This window comes from Thalassophryne amazonica, chromosome 16 (genome assembly GCF_902500255.1).
Source record: "Thalassophryne amazonica chromosome 16, fThaAma1.1, whole genome shotgun sequence".
Classification (NCBI taxonomy): domain Eukaryota; kingdom Metazoa; phylum Chordata; class Actinopteri; order Batrachoidiformes; family Batrachoididae; genus Thalassophryne; species Thalassophryne amazonica.
In genome coordinates, this window is record NC_047118.1 from 25,466,105 (window position 1) to 25,477,763 (window position 11,659).

Genomic DNA, 11,659 nt, shown 5'->3' on the forward strand with positions numbered 1-11,659 from the left:
AAAACAAGCACACAGAAAGAAAATTATAACAGGAAAGACCATAACAACCCCAAGTCAACTCTATAGATAGATAGATAGATAGATAGATAGATAGAATGGTTGACATGGTCTTTTCTGTTATTTATATGTATCTCAGAGAAGGAAGTCATTTGAAGTTGGTTTGTAAAACACTATGAGGATCATAACTTTCCAGTTGTTCAAATATATTTTAAACATACAGTATTTTGAATAATTAAACAAATATGTAAGACATTTTCTGAACAAAACTGGCTAAGGTGAGTATATTGTAAATGATAAAAGTTACTATACTTTAAGAAGGAAAACAGTTTCAAAAACACTGCAAACACTGTTACAAAAATATCATTATTTAAATCTTGACGTATTCGCGCTTTTGAAGAAACAGCGTAATTTTGTGAATAAAGTTTTAACATTTTTTGGCCACAGACAATCCAGCAGAGGCTTTTGTATTTGCACAGATCACTGTGGGAGCCCCATCACACAGTGACACACACTCCTACAAAAACACTTATTACAGTGTATCATCACTTTCTTGTGATGAGTAATTTGTTGACGTGTGTATCTTTTTCAAGATAAATAACACAACACTTTCAACTTAAATTAACACTTTAGTGTGCATAATGTGAAATTTAATAATGCAAAATGAATGGGATAGTCTGCTTTTGATATAATTTTGTTTTATTTATTTATTGCCTCTGACATTTTTGCTTCAAATGAATGTTATTATAATGAACAGAAAACCCAATTTGTTATTTTCAGTGTCAATGCAGTAATTTTCTTCTTTTTCTGAGGAATATTGCATCACTTTTTCTGACACAATTATCAATCTGAAAAACGTGAGTGTATTTTCCATTTTAAACATCTTTGCTTTGTGGGAAGAGGTTTGGAGACTTTTAACTATCAAAAATGTTTTCACAAGTTTCATTTCCATATAATCGCTGCCCTCATAGAGGAAAAAGGTTTTTGTCATGGCATGTATCACTGTGATTGTGAGAGTATATCACTGTGATATACACCAGTACAAGAACTCCACCCTGTACACTGACTGTTACAAGACAAAAATACATTCTATGTTTCAAATTTTACTTTGTAACTTTATGCTAAAATCCTGCCAAATAAAAGATCGCTGCTGATATCATTAGACTTTTAGACAATGTGTTAATTTTGTTTAAAACTGAATTAGTTTTGGTGAGATATTTTCAAGAATTTTGAACATCAACAACAGATGACAAAGTGCTCTATAAATGTATTCCATTACACTGTATTTAACTTAAAATGATGTAGATAAAGAAAGAAAAGACAAAGTCATCAATCTGAGCAAATTGGAAATAAAACTATTTTTTATTAAACAAGACTAATAGTTTCATACTATTGCTTAAAAACAGAGTTGGTCAATTCTTTTTCAACTCCAATGGTTCATGATATGTTGAAGTCATTAAATCTCCAAAGAACAATGTCAACTTACAGAGAAAAAACATGTCATAAATGTTTTTAGATGAACAAGAGGAGTCTTTGATTAAAACTGAAAATTAACCATAAGTATGACAAGTTGTAAAGAAGGATATCATGATATATTTTAAAAGTCAGAGTTTCTTTCGAGTTAAATAGTAAAAAAAACTGAATAGGAATTGAATCAGTGGTTCTCTGTTGGAGCTTTAATTTCAGCAACACCACCATTATAGCATCTCTTTACAGTCTCTGATTGTCATATTTTCTTACATTCTTTGCCTCAAATGCTCCTGTAGCACCTACAGTTTCTGGAGCAACCATGAAATATTGTTTATGGATGACACTAAAATCACAGAAATAATTTACACAGCTCACATTATGATGAAGATGATGATGTTTGCTTTGGTATCCCAGCATGATTCGAAATACACTGGTTCCTTCCATAAATATTTAATATCATTTCAGAAGTGTAGATATTATGATTTGTAAAGAATATAAGCTGTTGTTAGTTGCACATATTTTGAAAGAATTAATTCCATGAAATCTCTGCTGACAACTGGAAGTAATTTATTTATGCAGAATTAACAATGGAATTTAGTGTGAAAAACTGCAACTGACCCAAACATTTGTCAATAAATGAAAATACAAAGAGTTTGCTGATCCAAATATTGCTAAGGCTCTGTCACTGATGTAAAACATACTGAGTCCTTGTTATTAAGATTTTAAAGGACTGTTGTCGCCATACAAAACATGTTTTGTTGGAGAAACAAAGACACAACATGTTTGCTGGGACCGGCTGTGTGTTCCCCTTCATAGTCTTTTATTAAGCAACTTCTTGTGTAAAAAATGCTTTACTTCTGCTGAGAGGTTTTTGTAACTGTGTGTATCACTGTGCCCCACCCACACAGTGATACACCACATGACATAAACCTTTCATGCAGAATAACAACCGCGCTCTTCTCAGCAAAATGTAACGACAAACATTTTCTTATTTTAATGGCATCATAATAATGCCAAAGTGCTGTATAAAATATAACAATGTAATGATTCTTACAGAACCTTTATGTATCACAGTCCATATATAACTACAATTTAATTATATCATGTGATTTCATATGCTTGTGCTGAAAGTTAAACTTTTCATGCAGTTCATGTGTTGTTTAAAATTAAGGAAAATCAGAGTAATATGCCATCTTTGTAGGTAATTTAAAAATAAGTCAAGTTTGACTACTTTGTACCTATTTTAGTTGGTCTCGTGCAATTACTGGAATACTCAGTTATTTTTAAAATTATTTTTACCTTTGACTGATGAAAAACAAATATTGTTCCAAACTGTACCAGGCAGTACTACAACAACAAAGAAGTGCTCACCTTTCCTTTTTCTGCTTTTGTAAAATTTTATTTACATTTTTTTTTTTTTTTTAGAAAATGGAATTAGTATAGTTGGTTTAATTACAAATGGGCAAGACATACATATTTTTTAATTTTAAACATGAACATTAACCCACTGAAGAAGGACCAGTAAAATAATCAATCAATCAATCAATCAATTTTATTTATATAGCGCCAAATCACAACAAACAGTTGCCCCAAGGCACTTTATATTGTAAGGCAAGGCCATACAATAATTACGTAAAAACCCCAACGGTCAAAACGACCCCCTGTGAGCAAGCACTTGGCGACAGTGGGAAGGAAAAACTCCCTTTTAACAGGAAGAAACCTCCAGCAGAACCAGGCTCAGGGAGGGGCAGTCTTCTGCTGGGACTGGTTGCGGCTGAGGGAGAGAACCAGGAAAAAGACATGCTGTGGAGGGGAGCAGAGATCAATCACTAATGATTAAATGAGTGGTGCATACAGAGCAAAAGGAGAAAGAAACACTCAGTGCATCATGGGAACCCCCCAGCAGTCTAAGTCTATAGCAGCATAACTAAGGGATGGTTCAGGGTCACCTGATCCAGCCCTAACTATAAGCTTTAGCGAAAAGGAAAGTTTTAAGCCTAATCTTAAAAGTAGAGATGGTGTCTGTCTCCCTGATCTGAATTGGGAGCTGGTTCCACAGGAGAGGAGTCTGAAAGCTGAAGGCTCTGCCTCCCATTCTACTCTTACAAACCCTAGGAACTACAAGTAAGCCTGCAGTCTGAGAGCGAAGCGTTGTATTGGGGTGATATGGTACTATGAGGTCCCTAAGATAACATGGGACCTGATTATTCAAAACCTTATAAGTAAGAAGAAGAATTTTAAATTCTATTCTAGAATTAACAGGAAGCCAATGAAGAGAGGCCAATATGGGTGAGATATGCTCTCTCCTTCTAGTCCCCGCTAGTACTCTAGCTGCAGCATTTTGAATTAACTGAAGGCTTTTCAGGGAACTTTTAGGACAACCTGATAATAATGAATTACAGTAGTCCAGCCTAGAGGAAATAAATGCATGAATTAGTTTTTCAGCATCACTCTGAGACAAGACCTTTCTAATTTTAGAGATATTGCGTAAATGCAAAAAAGCAGTCCTACATATTTGTTTAATATGCGCATTGAATGACATATCCTGATCAAAAATGACTCCAAGATTTCTCACAGTATTACTAGAGGTCAGGGTAATGCCATCCAGAGTAAGGATTTGGTTAGACACCATGTTTCTACGATTTGTGGGGCCAAGTACAATAAATTCAGTTTTATCTGAGTTTAAAAGCAGAAAATTAGAGGTCATCCATGTCTTTATGTCTGTAAGACAATCCTGCAGTTTAGCTAATTGGTGTGTGTCCTCTGGCTTCATGGATAGATAAAGCTGGGTATCATCTGCGTAACAATGAAAATTTAAGCAATGCCGTCTAATAATACTGCCTAAGGGAAGCATGTATAAAGTGAATAAAATTGGTCCTAGCACAGAACCTTGTGGAACTCCATAATTAACCTTAGTCTGTGAAGAAGATTCCCCATTTACATGAACAAATTGTAATCTATTAGATAAATATGATTCAAACCACCGCAGCGCAGTGCCTTTAATACCTATGACATGCTCTAATCTCTGTAATAAAATTTTATGGTCAACAGTATCAAAAGCAGCACTGAGGTCTAACAGAACAAGCACAGAGAAAATAAAGAAGCAACAGCAACAACAACAAAAATACATTTTATTAATTAATATAAAGCTCAAAAATTGCCTTTCAGTCAATTTTTAAAGGGCCTAATGCTACAGCATAAAACCCCCTTTATATAACCTGTCATTTTCTGATGCTGAGTTGTAAAGTCAAGTCTTTTTGGTGAAGTTATAAAAGTATAGATTATTAAAAAAAAATAAAATAAAATAAAAATTATTGTTTAAAGTGTTGTAATTCATGCATGCCTTAATATATTTAGCATTTTTTTTTAAATAATCCTTACATATTTTTGTCAATAAGTGTTTTTCATTGTGAAGAACTTGTTTTTGTTTTAATGGTGCACAAAGTTCAATGCCTCTGTATTGTTAAATACATGTGAGCATGTTGCATTTACATTTCAAAATATTTGTTGAAGGTGCAGGAGTGTAAATCATAGAAATGATCGTGCACGTTCAGACTAACAGGAGAGTGTGACGGCAAAGAAGTGACAGTGCATCCGTCATTGAACTTGGTTTTTGTTATGAAGTATAACACTGGCCACCCCAGTATCCACAGTGGTACAGACCCTTTCAAAAACCTGCACACATGCAAAGAACAACAGAGGCAACACAAACTTTGTAAAATATTACAAATGCAAACATTACAATATGTTAAAACTCCAAATGAAAACTACAATAATAAAGGACTTTGTATTAAATATATCAAAAAATACTTCACCTCTCTATAACATAACACAAAAACACAACTGATGTTTTTTTCTGAATGTAAGGCAGCAGAAAGATCATTTCTAATTGATAACACTGACGTATCTTTTTGTGATCACTAACTGTTACAGAGTAAATGAAGGTCAGACATGTTCTATTTGATACTGGGCAATGACTTATAAATAAACTGACAAGGTTTTTCTCTATATTGTCAATATATATTATTAAATATTAATGTCTTTACTTTGATGTACTCTCTGTAATCGTGTCTTTGATTCTGTTCTCTATTTTTCATATATACATGTATGCATGTGTGAGAGTTCATGTACCATTATTCCTTTAAATAATTACTCATTGTCAAAGCAATCACTGTTCAAGTGATCATTAAAACTGCCACACAAGAAAGTGAGCAGATGATCTTTGGCTTAGTCAGACTGTTTTGCCAGAATGTGCAGACTGTTTTGCTAGGGTCATGTTTTTGCTAAGCGCAGATGTGCACCTTTAATTAATGGTTCAGCCTTGAGGAAAGAGCATTGTAACCGGAACACCAGTTCAGGGCTGGACATTATTATGGTAAACTTAGGAGACTGAAGGGTTCAAAGCCATAACAGTTTTCATATCAATGTGAGACCAGACTTTGTGTCTTTCCATTGTTTTGTAATATTGTCACTCCTATATGCTTGTATGTAACTATATTCAATAAAAAGGAGAAGCAAATGGGCGGGGCCTTCAGAGCAGATGACAGTTCTTGAAGGAGCTCCTCGTTTGCCCTCTGCTGATCAGGAAAAGAAATTCAGTGTCTCCATCATGATCATTTTCTGTAAACTGGGTTGTTCTTTTCAGGTCCAACTCCAATCAACTCTGACATCTTGGTCCTTCGAACGCCGGATGCCTATAGACCCGACAACCTGTTGGCCATTGACGGAGAACACCCGTGGAAGTCTGCGGCCGCAACGCGGGAACCAGTTCCTGCAGACCCTTTTCCGGGGGACGGGTCTCCTCCCTAACAGGTCGACGCTTACTGGGGTGAAGGCATTCGAATTCAGCGGCAAAGTCTGTTCACGGGTGAGAACTGAATTTCTTTACGTGCACATGTGTGCGTGTGGCTGGGACCACAACGAGGGGAAAAAACCCCCGTAATGTCTTTCTTGGTTTGTCTCTTGGCTTAAGAGAAAGAGAAAAGTCAGGTGGTACAGCGGTTAAAGACCATCTGTTATGGAGCCGCATGCTCGCGCTGCATTTCTCGCTGTGTCAACCTGATGTGGCTGTTGGCTCCAGATTGAGCCGGCAGCGGTTACAATTGGCAATTAATAAAGCAAGAGACAACTAAAGGACCACTTTCGGGTCTGGAACAGCGCGTAAAAACTGTACAGTGTTAGGTCGGTGAAACCTTCGGTGGACGAGCCGTAAAATTCTGATATATTATATAAATATATTTGATATAAAAACCGGTTGGAGTAGAAAGCGTGATAACAGCGGAGTTAAAACGTGATAACAGCTGATGTGCAGCGGTGTGAATGTGTTTGTGTGAATATGTGTGTTTTTATGACTGAGGGCGTACGCAACTGAATCACGGGGGCCTGTCACCAGTTTTAACCCACTGGCAGAAACGAAGCCCTGTCTGTGAAGTAGGTTGTAAGCGTTCTATACGCACCACACCTGTTTGCAATCCTACGAGTCTGAAAAGAAGCCCTAAGCAAGGTCACCCACCTCTCAGAGGTCGAAGTGGTGACACTTTTCAGACTGATCGGTGACCAAACAGTGAAAAAAGAACAACAGCCTGTTCGTTTAGATCTCTCTATGAGATAACCCCACGAACAGCTAAAATGGGTAACTGCTGTTGTTCTCACAGCCAACATGACACACAGTCAGATGATGTTAGGTACATGGAGAAAAAAGATCCAGCATCACCTGAACACTTAAAAATGTGGCGAGAGACAGATCATTTCTCGGGAAAATTACAGTTAAACTCCACAACAAAGTCATTTGATACTATAAAAAAGAACACCAGTGATTTTACAAAATGGCAAGAGAGATGTGGAGTGAAAAATACACCAGACCATGCTTTTGCACCAAACACAGCAGTTTTTAAACCTGCCAGAGCAGTCATAATGATGTGTGAGGAAGATATGTATTTTGCAGGAAAGGGCAAAGGTCAGCGCCGCAGAGTGGCCAGAGGCAAAGCCCGTGGGCGTGAGATGAAGAGGAAATTGACATGTTGGAAGTGTGGGAAGAATGGACATTTTGCACGTGAATGTACACACTTGCAAAGATAAGGAGTTCTTCACTTTCAACAAGAATTTTGTTTATGTACATATAAGGTTGCCATTCTTTTTCAAGCAGATTATACTTGTCAATTTTTTCTTACTTTATTCTGTTGTTGCTATATAGACAGATTGTGTGTAATTATTGTGAATTGTTTTAGATAAAACTGTCAAGGTCACAGTTGCTGGCACTTCAACATTTTAAAGTGTGGAGTTAAGATATTGAGAAATAAGTGCACATTAATCAATTCTGTACGTGTATATGAGTGCGAGTTGGTGTCCAAGGACAAAGATAGAGTATTTTGAGGGAGAATTCTGAAATAGATCTGTTGATGAAATAAAATTTTCAGCTTGTTAAGAAGATAACTCAAAGACAATAAATACTGTCATCTTCCTACTGTCCATATTGAATGAACATATAACTGGATTTATTGTTTGGAATTGGTGACACTGTACATGCATATAACACCCAGCTCAGAGACTGGCCTTACGCCATTTTAAATTTTGTATGGCAGGCCCTACAGAATACCAGAGTTACAGAAAATAGCTGGGCCTGATAGTGAGGATGAGGGGTTAGTTGATTATATGAGACATGTGTTGTCCCCCATAAGAATGTCATACACGCTAACACGATACCACCCTCTCCTATTTCTGTGCAGGGCCCTGAGAAGCAGATCCAGATTGGTGACTGGGTGCTGGTAAAGACTGTTAAGAGAAAGAACTGGTCATCTCCGAGGTGGGAAGGTCCATTCCAAGTGCTGCTAACCACCCCCACCGCAGTGAAAATTGCAGAGAAGTCATCTTGGGTGCATCTATCCCACTGCAAAAGACAAAGATACCTGAAAGATCCCAAACAAGACAAGGGGAGCCACGTCTAACAGTGACGGCTGATGGCCTATAGGCCCAGCAACGGCTGGAAGCGCGTCGTAACAGAGACAGATAGTGACCAGGAGTTAACACAGACAAAGACCAGAGATTGAAGCAGGTGCCAGGGTCCTGAAGCAGATGAGAAACCAGCTACAACCGAGGAGAATCCTGTCCACATAATCCAGGATTAGAAGCAGATGGACTACAAGCTTGAAATGAAAGCACTGAAGCTGACGAGACCAGACCAGGAGAAAAGAAGCAGACGAAACTGCATCTTTGAGAATGGGAGACAAGAAAATCCTGTTCTATTCCTGTGCACCTGTGTTTGAAAACATCAAGAGCAGGGCACAGGACACAGTACATGACACATTATTTTAATTCCACTTGCAGCCTGCCTTACGCATACTGATGATAGTACAGACTTATGCACTACAGCTGAAGGGAACTAACATAAAAAGAGTTCCAGATTCCCTCAGTCCCTTGCTGAACTGAAGTGAGACTGTGAACTGTCACCTTCCGCCCCTAAGCCCAGACAAACTGAACCTTTTGAACTGTCACCAAAGAAAGAAGACATCTTCCAGACCAGAACTGTTGTCTCTCTCTCTGTTCCTAGAGAGAGAGAGAGAGAGAGAGAAAAAAGGAAAACCTCATGACAGGGGGAGTGAGAGAGGCATAGCAACAGGTTGTTCAAAATACTGTTTTAGCTATGGAGATCTTTGCTGCCAGAGCAGGCTGCAAACTACGCACCCTGCTGATGTTTTTGACAATTATTGCTGTGATTGTGGCATTTACTGTGTGGTGATATGAAAAATATATGAACCACTTTACAATTCAGACCAGAAGAAAGTGATACCTTTATTCAAATCTGGTGACAAGCATCTTTACTAACCATAGGCCTGTGTCTTTCTAGTGTCACAATTCTCAAAGATATTGGAAAAACGTTACAATAACAGATTTATTGTACAACACAACCTGCTTAATGATAGTCAATATGGGTTTAGATGCAATAGAAGCAATTAATAAACACATGAGTTTGTGTCGTTTGTGGAGTTCCTCAGGGTTCTGTGTTGGCACCAAAAGTTATTCATATTGTATATCAATGATTTACGTAATTTACGTGATTTAAGTCTCGGATCTGTTTAGAGCAGTCCTCTTTGCAGATGATACGATCTTATTTTGTTCAGGGGATATTTGCAACAATTATTAGATGATCTGGGATCAGAGATGATAAAGTTGAAGAGTTGTTTTGATTCGATATGAACAAACTGTCACTAAATTGGTCTAAAAATTAAAATAATGTTATTTGGAAACCATTAAGAATAATACATAATGCAGGTTATCGGGATCATACCAGTCCACTGTTTATTAAATCAAAGATTTTAAAACTCCGTGACATGATTTAATTTAAGACTGTTCGATTGATGTATAAAGTAAAACATAAGCAAGTACCTTTCAGAATTCAAGGATAGTTTATGCAAAGAGAAGGAATATATAATTTAAGGGGTTTGTATCATTTTAAAGTTGCGGGCACAAGGACGACCAGGAAATGCTTCTATGTCTCTGTTTGTGGCCCAAACAATTGGAATAAGCTACCTGAGAAACTCCAACAATGTACAAATATCAATCAGTTTAAATATTTATACAAAGAAATGGTGTTCGATGGGTATGTATCTGATGGAAACCATTGAATTGTGTTGTGTGTTGAATGTGCTTCATCTAAATTCTTACTATTGTATGTACTGGGGTAACTAGAACGATATAGGGGCTATTCATACTCTGATGTTATTGAGGAGCACTGTGAGTATAGACTTTATTACGAACGGTAGCTGGACCTCATGACTCTTTTTAATTTAGAAGATCTCACTAATTTAGAAGATGTTCACTTAGCCTGGAAAAAGAGTCTGTTGCTCTATAAAAAAGCCCTCCGTAAAGGTAGGACATCTTACTACTCATCACTAATTGAAGAAAATAAGAACAACCCCAGGTTTCTTTTTAGCACTGTAGCCAGGCTGACAAAGAGTCAGAGCTCTATTGAGCCGAGTATTCCTTTAACTTTAACTAGTAATGACTTCATGACTTTCTTTGCTAATAAAATTTTAACTATTAGAGAAAAAGTTACTCATAACCATCCCAAAGACATATCGTTATCTTTGGCTGCTTTCAGTGATGCCGGTATTTGGTTAGACTCTTTCTCTCCGATTGTTCTGTCTGAGTTATTTTCATTAGTTACTTCCTCCAAACCATCAACATGTCTATTAGACCCCATTCCTACCAGGCTGCTCAAGGAAGCCTTACCATTAATTAATGCTTCGATCTTAAATATGATCAATCTATCTTTATTAGTTGGCTATGTACCACAGGCTTTTAAGGTGGCAGTAATTAAACCATTACTTAAAAAGCCATCACTTGACCCAGCTATCTTAGCTAATTATAGGCCAATCTCCAACCTTCCTTTTCTCTCAAAAATTCTTGAAAGGGTAGATGTAAAAAAGCTAACTGATCATCTGCAGAGGAATGGTCTATTTGAAGAGTTTCAGTCAGGTTTTAGAATTCATCATAGTACAGAAACAGCATTAGTGAAGGTTACAAATGATCTTCTTATGGCCTCAGACAGTGGACTCATCTCTGTGCTTGTTCTTTTAGACCTCAGTGCTGCTTTTGATACTGATGACCATAAAATTTTATTACAGAGATTAGAGAATGCCATAGGTATTAAAGGCACTGCGCTGCAGTGGTTTGAATCATATTAACTAATAGATTACAATTTGTTCATGTAAATGGGGAATCTTCTTCACAGTCTAAGGTTAATTATGGAGTTCCACAAGGTTCTGTGCTAGGACCAGTTTTATTCATTTTATACATGTTTCCCTTAGCCAGTATTATTAGACAGCACTGCTTAAATTTTCATTGTTACGCAGATGATATCCAGCTTTATCTATCCATGAAGCCAGAGGACACACACCAATTAGCTAAACTGCAGGATTGTCTTACAGACATAAAGACATGGATGACCTCTAATTTCCTGCTTTTAAACTCAGATAAAACTGAAGTTATTGTACTTGGCCCCACAAATCTTAGAAACATGGTGTCTAACCAGATCCTTACTCTGGATGGCATTACCCTGACCTCTAGTAATACTGTGAGAAATCTTGGAATCATTTTTGATCAGGATATGTCATTCAATGCGCATATTAAACAAATATGTAGGACTGCTTTTTTGCATTTGCGCAATATCTCTAAAATTAGAAAGGTCTTGTCT